Source organism: Mangifera indica, chromosome 5 (genome assembly GCF_011075055.1).
Source record: "Mangifera indica cultivar Alphonso chromosome 5, CATAS_Mindica_2.1, whole genome shotgun sequence".
NCBI lineage: Eukaryota > Viridiplantae > Streptophyta > Magnoliopsida > Sapindales > Anacardiaceae > Mangifera > Mangifera indica.
This window is the reverse complement of record NC_058141.1, coordinates 2,898,943-2,921,503: the sequence shown is the minus strand read 5'-3', so window position 1 is coordinate 2,921,503 and position 22,561 is coordinate 2,898,943. Positions and strand designations below refer to the sequence as shown.

The 22,561-nt window shown below is 28.7% G+C and overlaps 1 pseudogene; it reads right to left on the bottom strand.

The window, feature by feature from the left end:
- Positions 1-4,308: 4,308 nt before the first annotated feature.
- On the bottom strand, positions 4,309-5,868 carry LOC123215221 (annotated as a pseudogene).
- Positions 5,869-22,561: the final 16,693 nt, after the last annotated feature.

Below are 22,561 nucleotides of genomic sequence, written 5' to 3'. Positions count from 1 at the left end.
TTTAACTGTGTCGTTCATCTGTGTCTTGGTCCCCGTCTCAGTCTCTGTCTTCGCACAATACATTTCTGAATGTAACCATACCAGTGTGTTGAACCTCTTTTGTGTGTGTGGAATCTCTAGAAATGGCTCAAACAAAAAATAAAAATAAAAATATAAGTCCAAATTAGCATGTGAAATCAATCTACATTGATTATAATTATGTTTGGGTTTAGCTGGAAAGGCTGAGCCAAATATTGGTTTAGTTTCTACTTACTTCAAGCTTTGGTGAGTTGAAAGTGGCTTTTGGTAGGAATGTAAAGAAATGCTTAAGCTGTAAATGCAGAGATCGTTATATTTTCACATACAGGTCTGTGTTAAGTCAAGGATTATGGATGTTTTTAGAAAATGAGTTGAGTTCAAGTCTATCTAAACATTCGAGTTTGAGTAAGTTTTAGATTAAATCTAAAATTAAATTGATCTTGAGTCAAATTTAAACTATGTGAAGTTGGTCTTGTCCGGGTTTGATTTAAATCTAGTTCAGTCATTCGTAAAAGTATATTTATTACTTTCTTAATTAGGAAATGAAATCTATAATTACATTACGAATCTCATCTCCGGACTTCAAGCACACAAATCAAATTAAGTGCATATAAATTTAAGAAAAACATATTATTCAACAAATTCAAATAAAAAAACTTAAAAAACGTAATTTAGTATGATAATATTGAGAAATATGTTTTTAAAATTTTAGTAAAATTATGTACATAAATAATGAATACAAACAATAATATATTATTCTGTAATAGAGTATTATTAATACAATAACATATCATTGTTTTTGCATAAAGTTATGTATCTGGTTTATGTATATAGCATTGCTCTTAAAATTTATACAAATTACAAAATAAAATATATTATTATCTTTAAATAAGGCATGTTAAATGGAAAATTCAAATAAAAAAATGAAAAAGTGAAAATTGATTCAGTTCAAGTCAAGCTTAAATAAAGTTCAAATCCAGATTTATTTGAATCCAAAAGATCAGTTTAAGTTTTAAATTTAGTTTGAAAATTATTTTATTATAGCTTCAATTCATGTTGGTTTAAATTTAAATATTCAAATTGATTTAAACTTAATTCATTTATAAAAATGAGCCTAATATCTGGCTTGGACTTAGCCTTTTCAATTTGAATTAGTTAAATTCAGATTGAATCCAATTCTAAATTTTGACTTTTTAAGTTTGCTTAGGTGAAATAAAAAAAAAAAAAAAACCTTGAATACTTGAATTAGTGTGACCCATTGTGGCAAAATAACAAGAAAATCAGAGCAAAAGAAATAAAATTGTCCATGATTAATGGATGACACAAGGTGGTGTTTCAGGATTGCAAGTAACTTCTAAAATATAATAATATTAAAACCACATATATAAAGAGTATTTATTATCAGATATAAACAAATCGGATGATCAAATTATTTAAATTATTTTTATTTTAAAATTATTAAATTATATGATGATATGTTAGTTATATTAATAAATTTGTATTCATTAAAACTCAACTGTTTATATATAAAATATTATTGAAATTATAAAAATCTTACTTTTTAACATAAAGTGATTCCACCCGATATTATTTCTAGCTTAAAGAGAAAGAAAGCACCTCCTTTTGGGAAAATATTCCTGCCCTTTACATGAATTTAAGTGTTGAGATTAAAACCACAAAATAAGATCCTTTTGTTTCTTCAATAAGATTTTGTTGTACTAATAGCATTATATCAAAATTCACTCTATGTCTATTCAATCAAATTATTTTATATACTTTTAATCTCAAAATTACACAAAAAACAAAAAATCCTTGAACATATATTTTAATGAAATATTCTTAATATAATTTGGTTAACACACAAAATCTCAAATATAGAATTAGATAACCTAAGTTTTGCTCGACACTCTTTTAAATGAATTTAAGTATACACTTTAACATCCTTTTATATATACGTATTTAAGTAAGAAATCTTGATAATATATTGTTAAACTAATCTTCTCAAGTTTTATCAGTTTGGTAGTAAGATTTAGTCAAATGAGAATTTCTCCTTATTCTTATTGAATTTTTGTAAAATTAAATTTGTATATTATTATAATTCTTTTTAATCTTCGAAATTATAGAATAAATGTGAAACAGCCAGAATAATATATACGTGTTTGATAGCATCCTTGAGGAGCAAAGAGTTGTCCAAGGAAGACTATAGAGGAGGAATAATTCAATGATGTCAAAAACACTCTCAAAAAAAAAATAATAATAATAAAATAAAAATTGAGAAGAGTAATTTGTTTATGTTTTACCAAAACATTTTCACAAACATAATGAACACACTTATTTGTCACTTACCCAAATATATATATATATATATATATATATATATATATATATATATATATATATATATATATATATTGGGTTGACTTGTAAAGCAATAATAAGAGAATGATCCATGTTACATACATCTAATTTTAAATATTTAATTAGACATTAAATAACGTATTATTATATAATTAAGTATTATTTTATTTATAATTTAAAATTATATAATTAAATAATGATATACCATTTGATGCTTAATTAAATATTTAATATTGAATATATATAAGAATTATACAAAGAGAATGCAATCCATTTCCTCGTAAAGATGAGTGCATATATTTATTATTGTCTATTTTCTTTCTTTTTTTTAATCTTTATACAACTGATATTGGGATCTTGACAAATTTCGAAGCTTCATAGTTCAATTTTCTCACAAGAGACCAAGTTTTCCCCTATGTCATGTGTCTTTTACTTCAATCATAATTTTACCTTGTACAATAATGCTAAATGTAAAATTGGTTGGATGCTACTATATAGAAACAAATTAATGTTTGGTGAAGTGATGTTGAATTTCATGATATCACGTATACAAATAAATTAATGCATTATTATATAATTAGATAATATATTTGTTTATTTTATCTCTAATTTAAAATCATTTAATCACACTATAATATTTTTTTTATTCAAACCGTTAGTATATAAAGTATTATTGTTTGAATAATATTATATGTATTTATAATAAATACTAATCTGGTTACAAATGATAATGTATTTTTATGTGATTGAGTGTTACTGTAATTTATATAAAAATCAATCAATTATATAGGAATATATTACAATTAGTATTCAAATTGGTACTCATTATAAGTGAACATAATTTAATCGTTATGAATTAGAGATAGAGTATAATAAAACTATATATACAAATATAATTAACAAACTTATCTATATAACTGAGGTGATAGCTTCTGATTTGGTGATAATTGTTTATTTTTTTTGTCATTTCAAAATCATCTAACATAATAATTATTTATATGTACTTAATTTTACTAAATTTTATCAAACATAATAATAATTCATATTTAATAATTTATCTTTAAAATAATATTTTAATTTTGATAATAAAATATTATTCAAATTAAACATCTCCGTAGTCTTCGGTTACATTGAGACTTGAGACACAGCCACAAATTACATTATTTTACTTGGATTTTCTTATATATGTTTTGTCCCTAAGTCAAGATGGAATAAATTTCCTCATTTCATCATCAAGACAATTTTCTGATACTAATTATACACCATTCAACATTTCCTGAAGCAAAGGAAGAATTTTAGGAATTCAAAACCCACAAGCCATTAACAAATAGACAATTTGTGAACAATATGATATTGATAACTATTATGTGTATTTAATTTTGAATATTTAATTTAATACTCAGATAATATATCAATACATTATCTAAGTATCAATTAAATATTTAAAATTGGATATATATGATTTTGTTGAATGTTGTTGTTGCCGAGGTATTTCAAATGGGATAAAATCTTACAGCTAATAAGACTTGAGACACAGCTACGACTCTTCATGTGCAGAGTTAGGTGGGTGAATGAGACAATTCCTGAGGGCTGCATTTTTGGTACTCTTCTTGTACCTTCTAATCTTATTCACCATAGCTACATAAATTATGATACATCAAGCATTGCCAGAGTTTCAGAACAAGAAGAAACTACTGGTGCTTTCTTGAATGAGCTAGCTTGCTTGCTGTCACCTAAAAATATTTTTGTCTGCATGCAATAAATTGGGCCATTGACCATGAATTGTGATGCAAATGGTGGGGACTCAAAGGCCTAAATAGTTAGCTATTTATGTCTATCTTCTTGCTAAGCTTGATAGATTAATAAACAAGTAATGTTCCTGCAGAATTTTCATGCACCAAATCTGCTGCTAGATCTGGAATATATTCCATCCTATATCTCTATGATATATAAGAATGGATAGAATTATACATAATTGAGTATTTTATATGAACATTGCGATTAGCACAGCTAGAAGGGTCGAATTATTTATTTATTTATTTTTCATAAATGATCTGTTCAAAACATTTACGTCATTTGAACATATGGTAGGGAAAGGGGGCAATATATACCCGGATGACAGTTGATTTTTTATACTAATACAATGATTCTAAGCAGTCACAGATGTCTTGACAGGAACCTTGCCAGGGTAACCAACTTCTGATTTCATGTCAGCCTCCCAGAGCTCTGGTACTGCTTCCTTGATGCAGTGAATGCTCTCCAATGCATAGTCTGCACCTTTAACTCTCTGGGAACTCCCAACCTGAGGCGTCAAATTAGATACTTGGCAACAAAATGGAATATCCCTCAAGTAAATACTATATGGTACAGAATTTCAATGACTTACCCTCACTGTGTGCAGCCCGATGCGCTTGCCACCCTGAATGTTTCGGACACTAACAGCTGATGTAACAATATACAATAATGAAACAATTAGCAAACTTGAAATAACAATTTGATTCATAAGACATGAGAAGTACATATTGAAAAATCATATATATCTTACTGTTCCCTGAGGGTTGATGTTGGCAATCTTGAGGGCTTGTTCAATGGCAAACTCAGATGGTTTGCATACAATGGGTGTCTTCGGTAGCCCCACTGAGCTTGCGTTCGGTTGCACAAAATGCTCAATGATGTCAAAAATTCCAGGGCCATTAGTACTAGCAGTAGCAGTTGATCCCTCAAAGGCAAAATCATCTTCATCATCAGACAATTTGCTCTTGTGACTGGGATTCAGAGTTTCAAAGCAGATAATTCCTTCAAAACAATCTTCTAATCCAAGCCTGTTGAGAGCTTTAACAGCATGGACCTTGTCTGCATTGGTGAAGACCTATTTTCACAGAAATCAAACGAGTTTTTAGATTGATTAAATGTGAAAGTACATGCCAATTGCCTGCTATCCTAATTTGGTAGAAAAATGCTTACAATTTTCGCAATAGGGAGGCTCAACAGAAGACTCCTAAGTATGGGATCTGGTTTTATGTTCTCATAAGGCAATCTCCCATGAACAAAACTGTTGCATATAAAAGTAAAATGTTGATCAGAATTCAGAATTACCAAGTGCTGATACAATTTGTAAAAAATTACACCATTTTGTAAAAAAATTATAGAAAATGTACCTGTGGTACTCATCATAGTCAAAGTCATCATAGTTAAATTTGTTTGATAAAATGAATTCATCTAGTTCTATGAAATTTACTTCACCAAATATTTTAAAGGGTGATGCATAAATACTTGAAATTCATTTTTGCTTATAACAGATCTCTTCTATGCATATATTCTGGTATTGGCTCTATTACATGTTCAAATCTACTTATATTTCCAGTACAAGTGCAACAAATCCAAACTTGTCAATCAAGTACGTTAAATGCATAATTTCCAAATCTTCCCTTGTAAATACACTTCATTTGTTGCCTCTTTCCATTTTGATTTCTCTTTTCCCTCATAAATCATCTCCTTACAGTTTGCTAATGCTTTTTGTTGGTTGTTTAACTCAAGGGAATTGAATAAGAAAGACGGCCAAGGCTGTTAGAGAAAGCAAAAGAATGAATTGCATTTTCTCCTTTTCATGGAATTTGGTTCAGTTGTATCAAGGAAGAAAAGAAGAAGCTTCACAAAAATGAAGGAAACAATTAATTAGAGGGAGATATGAATGGTAAATTAATTAGGGGGACAATTAATCAGTTTAAGTTTTAAATTTAGTTAGAAAATTATTTTATTATAGCTTCAATTCATGTTGGTTTAAACTTGAATATTCAAATCGATTCAAATTTAACTCATTTATAAAAATAAGCCTAATATTTGGCTTGGACTTAGCTTTTTCAATTTGAATTAGTTAAATTTAGATTGAATCCGATCCTAAATTTTGAGTATTTTAGTTTGCTTAGGTGAAATAAAAAAAAAAAAAAACCTTGAATACTTGAATTAGTGTGACCCATCGTGGCAAAATAACAGGAAAATCAGAGCAAAAGAAATAAAATGGTTCATGATTAATGGATAACACAATGTGGTGTTTCAAGATTGCAAGTAACTTCTAAAATATAATAATATTAATACCACATATATAAAGAGTATTTATTATCAGATATAAACAAATCGGATGATCAAATTATTTAAATTATTTTTAATTTAAAATTATTAAATTATATAACGATATATTAATTATATTAATAAATTTGTATTTATTAAAACTCAACTGTTTATATATAAAGTATTATTGAAATTATAAAAATCTTACTTTTTAACGTAAAGTGATTCCACCCAATATTATTTCTAGCTTAAAGAGAAAGAAAGCACCTCCTTTTGGAAAAATATTCCTGCCCTTTACATGATGTTACGCCCAAGCCCCAACTAATGTAAGTGTTGAGATTAAAACCACAAAATAAGATCCTTTTATTTCTTCAATAAGATTTTGTTGTACTAATAGCATTATATCAAAATTCACTCTATGTCTATTCAATCAAATTATTTTATATATTTTTAATTTCAAAATTACACAAAAAACAAAAATTCGTTGTGCATATATTTTAATAAAATATTCTTAATATAATTTGGTTAACACACAAAATCTCAAATATAGAATTAGATAACCTAAGTATCGTTCGATACTATTTTAAATAAATTTAAGTATACACGTTAATGCCTTTTTACATATCCATATTTAAGTAAGAGAATCTGACAACTGAGAATTTCTCTTTGTTCTTATTGAATTTTTGTAAAATGAAATTTGTATATTAATATAATTTTTTTTAATCTTTGAAATTATAGAATAAATGTGAAACAGCCAGAATAATATATACGTGTTTGATAGCATCCTTGAGGAGCAAAGAGTTGTCCAAGGAAGACTATAGAGGAGGAATAATCCAATGGTGTCAAAAACACTCTCAAAAAAAATAAAATAAAATAAAATAAAATAAAAATTGAGAAGAGTAATTTGTTTATGTTTTACCAAAACATTTTCACAAACATAATGAACACACTTATTTGTCACTTACCCAAATATATATATATATATATATATATATATATATATATATATAAAAGCAACAATAAGAGAATAATCAATGTTACATGCATCTAATTTTAAATATTTAATTAAATATCAAATAATATATTATTATATAATTAAATATTATTTTATTTTTAATTTAAAATTATATAACAAAATAATGATATATTATCTTATGTTTAATTAAATATTTAATATTGAATATATATAAGAATTATACAAAGAGGATGACAATCCATTTCCTCGGAAAGATGAGTGCATATATTTATTATTGTCTATTTTCTTTCTTTTTTTTAATCTTTATACATCTGATATTGGGATCTTGACAAATTTCGAAGCTTCATAGTTCAATTTTCTCACAAGAAACTAAGTTTTTTCCTATGTCATGTGTCTTTTACTTCAATCATAATTTTACCTTGTACAATAATGCTAAATGTAAAATTGGTTGGATGCTACTATATAGAAACAAATTAATGTTTGGTGAAGTGATGTTGAATTTCATGATATCACGTATACAAATAAATTAATATATTATTATATAATTAGATAATATATTTATTTATTTTATTTCTACTTTAAAATCATTTAATCATATGAAAATGTTTTTTTTTTCTATTCAAACCATTTGTACATAAAGTATTATTGTTTGAGTAATAGTATTTGTATTTATAATGAATACTAATCTGGGTATAAATGATAATGTATCATTATGTGATTGGATGTTACTATAATTTATATAAAAATCAATCAATTGTATAGCAATGTATTAGAATTAGTATTCAAATTGGTACTCATTATAAATGAACATAATTTAATCTTTATGAATTGGAGATAGAGTATAATAAAACTATATATACAAATATAATGAACAAACTTATCTATATAACTAAGGTGATAGCTTCTGATTTTGTGATATAATTATTTATTTTTTCTGTCATTTCAAAATCATCTAACAAATGTTGTCACATCATGTCATATGAATAAGTTTGTATATTTTATCTATATATATAATATTACTTGATAAAATAATATTATATAAATAAATAAATTTTATCATTTAATCATATAATATTGCGTAAATATATATAGATAAGATAATAAAATTCATTTGTATAAGTGATTTTACTCTATTATAAAGTTTTTTTTTTTTTTAAATATGATGATAAAATAAGTAATACACACAGTTTAATATTTTATTCTTATTATTAATCTCCGAAAACATTGCCAAGTGAGTTGAGGAACAGCTATCATGATTAATAATTTGAAAAGTTCTCACATATGGCTGGCTTACCAAAGTTCCCACCGGCCGTGCTTTTGTAAGCATCAAGCAAAGCAATCACTTTTTGTTGATTGTTCTTTGCTTGCGTTCACATTTGAGAACATTCCTGCGCAATTTCAGCTCTTTATCTCTTTCTATTTCTTGTGAACCTCGCACATACATCACTTTGGCGTTACATTTTGTACAAAATCTTCTACCAATAAAAACAATGTGATTTTGTATCCCAACAATAGTGGTGGATTTAACCTGAACCGAGTTCAGATCAAAGTTATAATACTTAATGTGAGTTTGAGTTCAAGCTCGTATGAGTAGATATATAATATCTTCTAAGATTTACTAACAAGATAAATAATATTATCAAAATGATAAACAATGTTATTGGTGAAATAAATAATATTATTAAATAAAGAAAGAAATCAATATTGAACCAAGCTGTGTGGGGTTAGACTTAAACCGAGTTTACTTGGTCTCAAAATTTGGCTTAACTCAGCTTCATTCAAATTCATTTAAATCAAATTTGAGCCTATAGAGTCAACTCATTTTTTAAACTAAGCCGAACTTGAGTTAGAGAAAATTTAGCTTGGTTTGGCTTACTAATTAAGAAACGTTTAATTCGGTTTAATTTATATTATGTCAAAATATATTTCATTATGATAATTAATAATATAACTGTAGATCTATGTTTTCAATTACCGAGTCCAAATACAATAAAATCTTTTATTTCTTTATGTTTTATTCGATATTGTATTAAATAACATAATTGATTAACTAATTCTCAATACTCATTCTGTATTCTATTTTATGTAAAACTTTAATTACTTCAATATATTGTTAACAAAAAAAGAATCTCAATAGTTTTAATTTGAGATGCATGCATGCGGAAATGTTTGACAAATAATTGTAATTAGTATTAACAATAAGTTGAAGGCACAAAAGTCTAAATTCTTTAAACTAAAATATTCCATGGCAATATTTTCCCAAATTTCAAGCCGTAAAGTGATTCTTGTACACCACATTTTCCTATTTAGAAGAGAATCCAGATTTTGTGGCTCAAAATTCAAGTAATAAAGTGGGTTAGTTTGGGAATTTAGGTAGCTTTTTTTAAAAAAATTAAAAATTAAAAAGGATTAAAGGAAAATTAATATTATGCCAATATTTTATCCTTCGAAAATCAAATAATGTCAAAGTTGGGTATTTTCTGGTTTCAATACGAAGTTTTTTATTAATTAATTAATTATTGTAAAATTTGTTAACAATTTTAGCAGCATCAAAAATAAATATCAAGAGGTGGTGGAAAGCACGACAGTCACCAATTTAGGAGTGCAAAAGAGTTAATATTTTTAGAATTGGATCAGATGTTAATTTGATGAAGAGGATAATTAAGGCTGATTGAGGGCTCAGATTATTTGACTAATGGTTAAATCAATTAATTATTTAAAATAAATATTAAAACTAATATTTAAAATAATTTTATATAATTAATAATTAAATATATAATTTTAATTATTTTAAAATAAAAATAAATTTAGTTTAATGATATATATTTTAAATTGACACATGAGATCTTAGGTTCAAGTCTAAAATCTGAATTTAGAAAAATGAATTTCTATTGATGCCAACAATCCGGTCAAACTTTTATACGATCAAATTACGAATCAAGGGAGGTTCTAGCAATTAAACTGCGGTTAATGGTTCGATTGATTATTTTTAAAGAGCAATGTTATGTGTACCCATTTTTTGTATATAATTCATGTACACAGTGATGTGTCATCATATAATTAGGTGATTTTAAAATATGTATCATCATATGATAAAGAAACATCTAATCACATGATAACACCTCATCTGTGTACACAAATTATGTATCAAAAATAGGTATACATAGTTTTATTGATTTTTAAAACCATGAAACCAAGTGAAATAATGTTTGACTCAATTCAATTTTACACACACACACATATATATATATAATTCAAGCTCAATTTAAAAAATTATATATGAACTATTTAATTTTAAAAGATAGATTTAAAATTTATAATGCATTTTTTATTAATTTAATTTTGGGTTATTAAGGGAACATAATGTTAAACAAAAATGCCCTCTTTTAAAAAGTTTAAGCAAAAATGTCTCAATTTTTTTTAAAATACCAGTAATACCCTGCACTACTTCTACATAAACTCTCACCCTTGTAACTTCTTCACACCATTCAAATTTTCATTTTTCACTCAATATCTAACACGGTGGGTTTGTTTAAAAGGAAAAAAATTCGTGCTTTAAAGTTCGAATCAAAGAAAATCAATATGTGATAACAAGGTATTTATACAAATTATAATCTAAAACTTAATTTATTTGTTAAATCAAGTCTGTATATTTTGTTAATGTAATGACATAAGGGGCATTTGAATATTTGATAATATATGAGGGGGTTAAATGAAATGTTAGAAAAATATAAAAAGTATTTTAATATTAGACAATGCATGAAGGTTTTAAATAAAAAATATTAAGAAAATATAGGGGCATTTTGAGATTTGATGATGTATGAGGGTGGTAAATGAAATATTAGATAAATATATGAGATATTTTGAAAGTAGGCAAAATATGAAAGTGATAAACCAAAGACGCTAAAATTGAGGGGGCATTTCAATATTATAAGAATATCAAGTTGTATATGTTAGGAAAATATATAGGGTATTTTGAAATTAAAAAAAATATGAGGGAGGTAAATGAAATAAACCAATTTGGGGGGCATTTAGATATCATAAGAATATCAAGTTCGTATATATTAGAAAAATACAGAGGTATCTATATCTTTGATAATATATAAGGGGGTAAATAAAATACCAAAAAAATATATAAGATATTTTGAAATTTAACAAAATATTACGGTGGTAATTTGTTATATATTAGGGGGTTAAATGAAATATAAGAAAAATGCAAAAGAGGGTATTTTGTTATATTGGTAAAGTTTAATGTAGATTTTTCTAAAAAACGTTTTTTTTAATCAATATTGTTTATTGTAAAATTGATAATTGAAATGACAAATTATGTTTTTGTTCATTTCAAACGAGAATGGATTTAACATAATTAAAATATAATGAACTACATTAGAAGTTTTAAAGTAATGCTTAAAATTCCATCTGAAATAACACATAAAAGATTTATCTAGTTATTGAGTGAAAAGTATGGTATCGATCTAATCTAAAATAACATTCAACTATGAATGAAACCAAAATGTATCAAGTTAGACTCTTCTATAAAAATCAAAAGTGATGAAGATGTCGAGGGTCTTATTGATATATAAAAATATTTCTAGGAATGTATTATAGTTTTTGTTACATATACACTCGTTGAAGCACAAAAAGAAAAAGAAATAAGTGATAACAATGATAATGAATTGAAAAAGGAATTTGATTAGGAAAAGTTGATAGATTTTCATAATGATGCACTTTATATTGTTGTAGAATGGGTTTATAAAGACAAAGAGAAGGTTTCAGATTGGGGTGATTTTAATGGGAACAAGATGGTTGATGTTTCTTTGATAAGTCGGACCTAAAGGATACGTCACCTATTAACTAATGATATAAGTAGTCTCTAGCTTGAAAATTTTCTTCAAGGTAGTGGGAATTATGTTGATCCATTTTTTGATAATATCCTCACTGATTCATTTAAGTGACTACCTAATTTTCGTCCACAACCTTCAACAACATTAAGTGGTGCAAGATCAGTAGAAGAAGGGAATGCTGTAAAAATTGGTGACATTTTTAGGGATAAAAAACACTTGAAAGGTAGAGTAACTTTATTTGTGTTAGAGAAAGGATCCTAGTACAAAGTGGTCAAGTCAAACATGGACAGTTGAAAGATTAAGTGTATTGGTGAGCAATGCAAATTGTATCTATCAGAAAGAAGAATAAAACCTAGTGTCATATTCCAAATTTGTCTTATGAATCCCACACACACAGGCTTAAGAAATCAGATAAAGCCATATCATAAGTAAGTTAGGGCTTGAGCTTTAGGCCAATTAATGAAGTTGAAGTTCATGTTGATTGAATGTATTTATTAACCTAAGAAGATCATTATCGATATCGCCAACATATATAAAATTGATATATCATATTCACAGGTTTGATGGGTAAAGAATAAGGCAATACAATCATTAAGAGTTTTATTAGAAAAGTCATTTATGCTTTTACCAGATTATTGCTATAATATAGAGCTTGCTAATCTGGGTACCATGATGTATATACAAATAGACAAGAAACATCACTTTCAGTACTTTTCATGGCATTGGGTTATTCCATCCGTGCATTTCAGTGACATATTTAATCGGTTATTTACATTAATGTTGTTTTCTTAAAGGGTTGATATCTTGGACATTTACTTTTTATCGTGGCCCTGGATGGCAATAATCAAATCTACCTAATAGCTTTTGGCATGGCAAAAAAGGAAAATCATTTAACATGGTGTTGGCTTTTGATAAAACTCAAAGAATGCATTGGTAAAGTGCTAAAGTTGGTAATAATCTTAGATCAATATCACGTTATATACTCTACAATAGTTGAGGTATTTCCAAATGTATACCATGAATGTGTTGTCATCACCTATTTTGTAATATGTGATCGAAGTAGAAATGTAACTCAAAGGTTGTTTGTTTATACTAGAAAACAACAAAGGTTTATAGAAAGGCAAATTTTGAGTTTATGATGAGATCTATTGGTGAGGTGCATCTTGAGGTAGAGGTCACTTACGTGACATAAGGCATCAGTGATGGAGCAAGACACATTTTTCAAGCAACAAGTATCAACATAATGACAACCAATATTGTAGAGTCATTTAATGTATTGATCAGACACGCAAGGGGTTTACCCATCATGATGCTAGCTGAGTTCATTTGGAGCACCTTGTAGTAATGGTTTTATGAGAGGAGAAATCATGCAAGTATGTATACTATTAATACTAATTATCTAATTGACTATGACTTTTACACTTATGCTTATTTAGTAACAAATGTACTAATGCTTTTTAAAAATTATAGATGAATGCCCCTACTAGGTTATACCATGGACAGAGGAGAAGCTTATTGAATTATATAAACTTTGAGGTTCATCCAGTTACAAATGTTCTGCATTAGGTTATAGGTCGTGCATACATAGGTATTATGGACTTTCATGAGTATACATGTATGCGCAGGAAGTTTCAATATTTATGTATTCTATGCATATATGTCATTGTTGTTGCAAGACATATAAGGCTCACCAATGTCTATACATGGGTTCATCTATTCTATACCACCAAATTCTACCATTTGATTTATACGAAAGTGGTCAATCCACTGAGGAATCAATCAGAATGATTACATAATAAGGAGGAAAAACTTATACTGCCACAATTTCTCGATCGTCATCAATTGGGTCATCCTTCAAATAGAAATCAACATTCTTCGCATGGTGAGGTTATTATACTGAAGGTTTGCAGTTGATGTAATCAACCTAGGCATGTGCAATTATATGCAGGAGTCCAACACTAGTTTCAAGCTTCATGACATCGAGTTTATTGAGAAGAAATAAATGAACAAGACCTTCTATTTAGTTTGATTTATGTTCTCATTGAAATGAGATATAATAATTGGAATCTTTTATCAATATTATTTATGCTGAAATGAGATGTAATCATTGGAATTTTATATCATTATTATTTATGTTTCTGACATCTATTAATAAGTTATTACGTTTAATTTATGTTTGAGTTATGTTTGTATTAAAATTACTTATGAACTGCTGGTACACTTCTTTCAGACATCTAATAAAACTAATAAAACATAAAATCGCATGCATAACTAATAAAATATAGTGCATAACACCTCTGAAATACATATGTATTTGTGATCTACTTGATACAATGAAAATACAACTATGAGACTAAATGCTTGCGTATCAAGGTGGAAGACTCGAGGGGGAAATCCAAACTTTGATCTAGTGCCAGACACTCTATAAAGCGCGGCATAAAACCACTACAATCATTGGATCTTTTGCCCTGCTAGGGGACACCCTTCACTTGATGCAATGCTAAATAATCCAGTCATGGCGTAGTCCAAAAACTTATGGACGCCAGTAATATCAGGATAAAGGTTGCATACAGTCTCATCCAATAAGCAAACCCCTTATGGTTACTTGTAAAAGTGTTACAGAAGTTATATAAAATGATCCTCTACTCGCATAGATCTAAAACCGTTGTGACCCAATAAGCATAGTCAAACTTTATCAATATTAAAGCCTGCAAACATTGAGAAATTATAATGTAGAAATGTGTTGTATATAAATAAATTATAATAGAAAACATGCATATGCAATACCTAATCAACTGCCCTCATGGTTTGTAAAATAAACCTAGTGTGTAATCCACTTTTACCATCTTTGTGAAGAGCTCCGACCACTTGTAGTCACCTTGCAGGGTGACACTCCAACTTTTTTATGTCATGTTGATATGCCTCACAAAGAATGTATAAGCTGTTGTCCAACTTTGTGGGATGACAACCTGTTGCTCATGCTAGTATTGATGTGGTAGTGTCAAGAAGGAATCTACATGCTGATGATTGACAAGAAAACATGAATTGAATATATAACATGAATTGTTTTATGTTTTCATGAATATATAAAATATTTAAACAAAGTCAATGGATATAGACCACTTACATCATTGGTCAATCACTGACCCAACTTGACAACCATATGCCAAAAGGTGGCTTTGGACTTCAATCATGCAATATATGTCATGGTCATCTAATGTTATAGTTTTATCGTACCATTTGAGGAAAGCTTCCTTATACTCTGTAGTTGGGAAGGGAATAGTTCGAATCTATCGTTTCACCTTTGGTTTGATCATATTAATGTAAGGAGTGTGTATGAGTAAACCTTTTTGGGCCACCCTACCATGAGTGATTTGCACTAACTTAAAAAAATATAAAATTATTAATTCAATAATTCATCTTAATTAACACATAAAATGAAATAGATTAATGTTACCTTATCGATGTATGAAGGAAGAGGTTTGGCAGGGGAATCCTCCATTATCGTCAAGTCAACCATCTATACCCCTGAGATAAATTGGGAAAGTAATTTAATATTATCATTGATCAATATATAGAATTAAATATACATTTAATTATGGATATGCCTTATCCTACTCTCCCTGTAGCATAATATCGAGTAACTTGTCTCTGTGTGAGCTAATATCAATGAACTTGTTACGCACATGGGAGAGATCAACAATTAACCATAATCTTTTATCTCAAAAAGATGGAAAAAAATAATTTAACACCCTATTAGATTTAACCGCATTCAACTGACTGAATAACAACAATCTACCTATCTCTATGATCGGGGAAAGTGTACGTGGAAAGCTCTCAACCGATACTTCTTCATGGCCAGTATCCTATATAAATATTAATAATAAATTGTTCAATGACATTTTATATAAAATATACTAACAATAAATAATTACAAACCTCAGGTGGAATAGGTGATGGAATCGCAAGGTCAACAAGTGAAGACCTCTTAACACCATTGCGAGTATCCAATATAAAATAAATATACATGTTAGATAAACATGTAAATAAAATTTACAAAATGAATAAATAAGATATGGCTTTTTCATCTAATTGACTGTATCTGGTCATATACATATCATGATGTCCTGTAAACAACTCATCCAATCCTCTAAATGAGACATCTGAAAAGACATCTACTCTCGCAAGACAAGCATCTAATCTTGCAAACTAGAAATCTCGCCTAATATCATATTGCCCTAGTATACCAATGTAGCATATAAAGGGGATAAAATAGATGACGTTGTCAATGAGCACTCTTATGTGGGGTGCTAAATAACAGGGGCTTGAACGCCATGAAGAGTAGTGGGTTTAGTGGTCTCAACAGTTGGGCATGTAGTTTGCTCAATAACTAGGGCCTGAACATCAACAAGTGTCTTAGGACTAGGGGCCTAAATGTCCATAAGTGGCATAGCAAAAGAAGTTTCATCTCTTGTCAAGAAGGGCATTGAGGAGGATGAGGATGATTGGGGATCCAAAATACCCGTATTAGTAACAACGTCAACATACCATCGTGTAGCCTCATCAATCGATGATGGTTGGAGCAAGAAAGTAACATCATTCTACTCATTTAAATATATAATTAAATATATTTGAATTAATTAATAAATCAATCAACTAATTAATTAACAATTACATATTTTATCATCAGCGAATATAATTCTCATATGACTCCATCCAGGAATATCTCTTGTATGTTACTTGAACATTCCTTAAGATGCATCAATAGCAACTAAGTTCACCCAATTATACAGGGTGTCGATTGTCTCATTAATCTAAAATTGCAATATAAACATCAATGTTTAACTTCCATTAACAATCAACATATATAATTAACAAATACACACTTGGAATGCAAGCGAGAACTTGTACATATCATATTTATGCATGTTTGTCATCTAAACGAAGCAAATCCTCTCACTCACTTAGGACATCAACTCATATGTCATATCCCACATTGGAACACCCCACAGGTAGAAATTGAAACTGTCAAGTGATCGACCAGTTGGAGATACTCTATAAATACCTTTTTTTCGTCTCTCATTCCCCGGTAACACCATGTGAAAGTAATACAACAAAGCCATTTTGACCACGTTGATGTCATCATCCCCTTATAGCCTCATAAAAAAAATCACTCCAAATCATGAAACTGCACCTTATGACATCCCTGAAAATAGGTATCCCAAATCCTATCTCTAGAATCTCATAAAATATATGATGCAATAGCAGTAATCCGATTGAATGGTAGCTTAGTCATAAGTGTAAACTCGAATGGATTGAATCTCATATCAACTTCATTAATCTTAAACCAAAACTCATTTCTCCCTAAACCTCGATACAACTATCATAACATGAATGAGTGTACCAACACTCTGCTGAATCTCATATCTAGTAATCAAAGCAAATGTCCAAAACATGTCTTCTCAAACAACCATAATTGTGCTTGTGTCAATGTGGGTTTATTCTTGGATGTGCATTTTGCTGCAAACGAAAAGTCACCTCTGCTCGAAAGTATCATGTCTTACTATGGATTCTTAATTAGCTGCTTGGGTCTTCATGTTTTCTTTTTTTGGCAAACTTCCTGTAAAAAAAAAAAAAAAAATTATCATCATGACAAAGTTGATAACAATTTAGGAAAAACACAAATAAAATATGAAATTAATATCAAATTCAAAAAACAAATCTAAAATTCAAAAACTATGTATCAAAAAACCTTAGAATTAGTCCTGGCCATGGGCCGGTTTGGCCCGTGAACCGGACCGAAACCAGCCCGGCTAAACCCGGAACCGGAACCGGCAGTGAACCGGAACCGAAACCGTGGCTCTACGGTTCGGTTCCGGTTCACATAAATTGAAACCGTGGAACCGCCGGTTCACACCGGTTTATGAACCGGCGGTTTACTGTGCTGAACCGAAAAAATTTTGAAAATTTTTTGAAATTTTTTTAATTTTTTTTTTAATTTTATTTAAAAAGGCAACGGTTCCCTGCGCAGGGAACCGTTGCCTTTTGAAGAAAATTTGCAGGGGACCGTTGGTCCCCTGCAATTTTTTGAAATTTCAATTTACCCCCCTATTTCTAATTTTTTTCAAAAAATTTTTTTTCTATATATACCCCTTTAAATTCTATTCTCTCAAATCTCAATCTCTCTACTCTCTCACTCAATCCTTCAAACTCTCATTCTCATTCTTTAAACTCTTAATATTCTCTCAATCTTTCAATTCAATTAAATTTTCTTAAATTTAATTAAATTCTTTCTTATTTTTTTATTAATTTCAATTTCAATTTTTTTTATACAATTCATAATTAATTATAGAATTTATTTCTATAATTAATTTTATTTATTATTATTTTATTATCTTTTATAATTAATCATATAATTTATTTATATAATTAATTTTATTTATTATCAAAAAATGGCAAGTAGTGGAAATTCTTCCGGTTCACGAAGATTTGGTCAATATTCACATATATCAAATGTGAATGAAAATCAATTTATAGATGATTTTCATTCACAAGAAAGTGAAAACCAATATGAAGAGGTGGAGCAACAACAACAACATCAACAACAAATGGAGATGGAACAACAATCTCAAAAAATTCCTACATCTGATATTTTCAAAATTCATTTCAAGAAAATGCAAAAGGAAGATGGTAATTTTGATGTTGCTTGCAATTATTGTAGGCGAATTTACAAATTCAAACAAGGAGGTGGATACGGAACATTCAAAAGGCACTTGGAGTCAAAACATCCGGAAAAAATGGGACAAAGCCGAGGTCAAACACAAATAACCGGGTATGGTTCTTCTACACACAAATCTTTATTTATGTATAGTGATAATAAAAGTAAAGAAGAATTTGCAAAAATGGTAGCAATAGATCATTTAGCATTTAGTTTTGGTGAAAATTTAAGTTTTAATAATTATTGTAAAACTGCATTAAATCCTGCATATAAAACTATTCCAAGAAATACATTAAAAAGAACATTATTTAGTTTATATAAAAAACAAAAAAAAGAGTTAATTCAATTTTTTACAAATTTTAATGGACGTGTATCTCTATGTAGTGATATTTGGAGTGACCATTGGCAAGTTCACTCTTATATGGGTATAACTTGTCATTGGATAGATGATGATTTTCTATTACAAAAAAGAATTTTATCATTTAGGATGTTTGATGAACGACATACGGTTGATAATATTTATAGAATAATTAAAGGAATATTAGAAGAATATAAATTACTTTATAAAATTTTTTCAATTTCATTTGATAATGCACGTTCAAATACTGCCTCAATAAATAAATTAATTGAAATTTGCAGACCTAATTTAGGTGGTAGATTTTTTCATATTAGATGTGCATGTCATGTGTTAAATTTATGTGTACAAGATGGTTTAGAATGTCTTAATAATTTTATTAGTCCAATAAAAATAGCAATTTCATATTTATGGACACATCCCCAAATTATGAAAGAATGGGGTAAATTTTGTAAACAACATAATAAAAGACCAAAAAGATTTCCTAAAGATGTGCCGACTCGTTGGAATTCAACATATGAATTACTCAACGAGTCATTTGATTATAAGGATTTATTATGCTCATTTATTTCACAAAATGTGCCACAAATTATATTATATCCCCAACATTGGGATATTTGTTCAAAAATTTTAAATGTATTAAGAAATTTTAATAATGCAACATATACTTTAAGTGGGGTTTATTATCCCACTTCTCATTTATTTTTAAATGAAGCTGTTAATATTATTGGAGCTTTACAAGAAGCCGAACAAGATATTCTTTTACAAGAAGCTGTTTCTTTAATGAAAACAAAATGGTTAAATTACTATAAAATAATTCCAGAACTTTTTCTTGTTGCATGTTTTTTTTATCCTAGATTTAAATTAGATGGTGTCACAGATTATTTGACATTATATTATGAATGTTTGCAATTAGATGAAGTTAATATTCCATTAACTATAACTAATATTATGAATTTAATTAAAGAAATTTATGCTGAATATGCATTAATTTATGGTGGTTCTTCTTCCTCTCTACCACCTATTGCCCCATCATCAACCCAAAATATGAGTTATGGTGATCGTATTATGATGCAAAGGGGCAAAAGACCAAGAGGAACATTAGGCTCCACCTCGGAGCTTGATATTTATTTAACTACTATTTTTGAGTTTGGTGACAGCAATATAGGTAAAGACTTTCCAGTTTTAGAATGGTGGAGTCGACACGCATCAACTTTTCCAATATTGACAGCTATTGCTAAACAAGTTCTAGCAGCACCGGTATCAACTGTCGCAGTAGAACAAGCTTTTAGTCAAGGGGGTAATATATTGGATGAGAGACGATCAAGTTTGGCTCCCGAATCTATTGAAGCTCAAGTATGCGTGGACGATTGGACAAGAGCCGAATTACGACAACAAGAAATAAAAGTAGACTTCAATGAAGAATCGCTTGATTTAACTACAGATAGTTCGATGACGACGGGAAATAATACTCAAGATAGTGGAGGTGAATGATAAGGTAAGGGGGTACTGCCAGCTATTAGATATGCAAAGGTAAGAGAACTACGTAGGCTTTGATTCTTCTAAACCCCAAGAAGATACGTAGGAAGCTTAATTGAAAAATTAAGTCCAAGCCTTTCTTTTAAATTTCAATTATTGTAATTAATAATTTAAAAATTAAATCAAGATCATGTATTAGAATTGATGGTTCAATATCGGTTTCGAATCGAAACCATCGGTTCCGAATCAAAACCGTCGGTTCCGAACCGAAACCGTCGGTTCCGAACCGGGGCCATGAACCGGAACCGACGGTTCCGAACCGTGGTTGAACCGTCCTGTTACGGTTTCGGTTCAGGGTCCTTATATTTTCGAACCGTGAACCGGCGGTTCCGAACCGAAACCGGCGGTTCATGAACCGTGGCCAGGTCTACTTAGAATGATCAAAATTAAAAAATAGACCTAAAATTCAAAAACTATACATTGAAAAACCTAGGAATGAAAAAAATTAAAAAATTGACCTAAAATTAAAAAACTATACCTCGAAAAATTCTAGAATGTGAAAAACAAACATGAAATTCAAAAACTACATGTCGATAAACCCTATAATTAGAAAAACTATCAATTTACCCCCTTAAAAATTTCCTTCTCTTCCACATGTCCAAAATGTTTAAAAACTCACAATTCCACCCCCTATACAGGTATCACTGTTTAAAAACCTTCCCTCATGGGATACTATTTAAAAACGCTCAATTTTCCCCCTCTTATGTGGTTCCTTTGTGGGATACTATTAAAAAAGGCGCAATTTTTCCCCTCCCTAAGATTCCCCCGTTGACCCTCTGATGTGGATACTGTTAAAAAAATCACATTTTCCCCCTCTCTCGTGGTGTCAATCCAAATTGGGGAATATTTATCAAACCCATAATTCCTTGGGTTGAAAATTTATCCCCCAAGGTGATGCACCGATTTGAAAATGTCATATTTTCTAACCAAAATCTCATTTTTGAATACCATTTCAATAACAAATGATTTTACACCTACTAAAATGTAATAACCCTAAGCTAATTCATCCAAAACAAGCAAGAATCAAACCACAAATCAATTATTTAAAGCGAAAAATCTTAAACTAATAATGCCTAAAATCTTTATCTAATTAGTAAAATCTAAATACCAAAATGATTCAAACAAGATAAGAGATGATGTACTCACCTTCTTTGTCATTTTCATTGTTGGAAAACTACAAAAATATTAGAGAAAAAGCCAAAGTTTGAGTTGTCGTCGGAGCCTTATGGAAGCCTTGGGTTTTCTTCAAAGTCTGGAACAGTGATCCGAGGAAAATATAGGAGAGAATATGAATTTGTTTTGTTTATATATGAAGGTATTTTGATCATTTCATGTTAAGGGGGGTATTTTCGCTTAAGTTGCACATAATTAAATAATTTTTTTTAAACCCCTAATGTTTAAAGGTATTAATTTAAAAAGCCTTTATTTTTATTCAAAACTAAAAAATAATAATGAATAATTTGAGAATCTAATTATAAAATTCAAAATTTTTTTAAATTTATTAATATTTTATTTAAGTTTAGATAGCAAATTGGTAAGCTAACCAAAGTTAAGCGTTATCAATTTAAATTCAAACTCAAGACTCAATTAATAGATTATAAGTGGGCCAACAGAGAGGGGCAGTTTACAACCTTAATCTCAAACATTATAAAAATGGAAATCAAATTAATGTTACTTGCACTAAA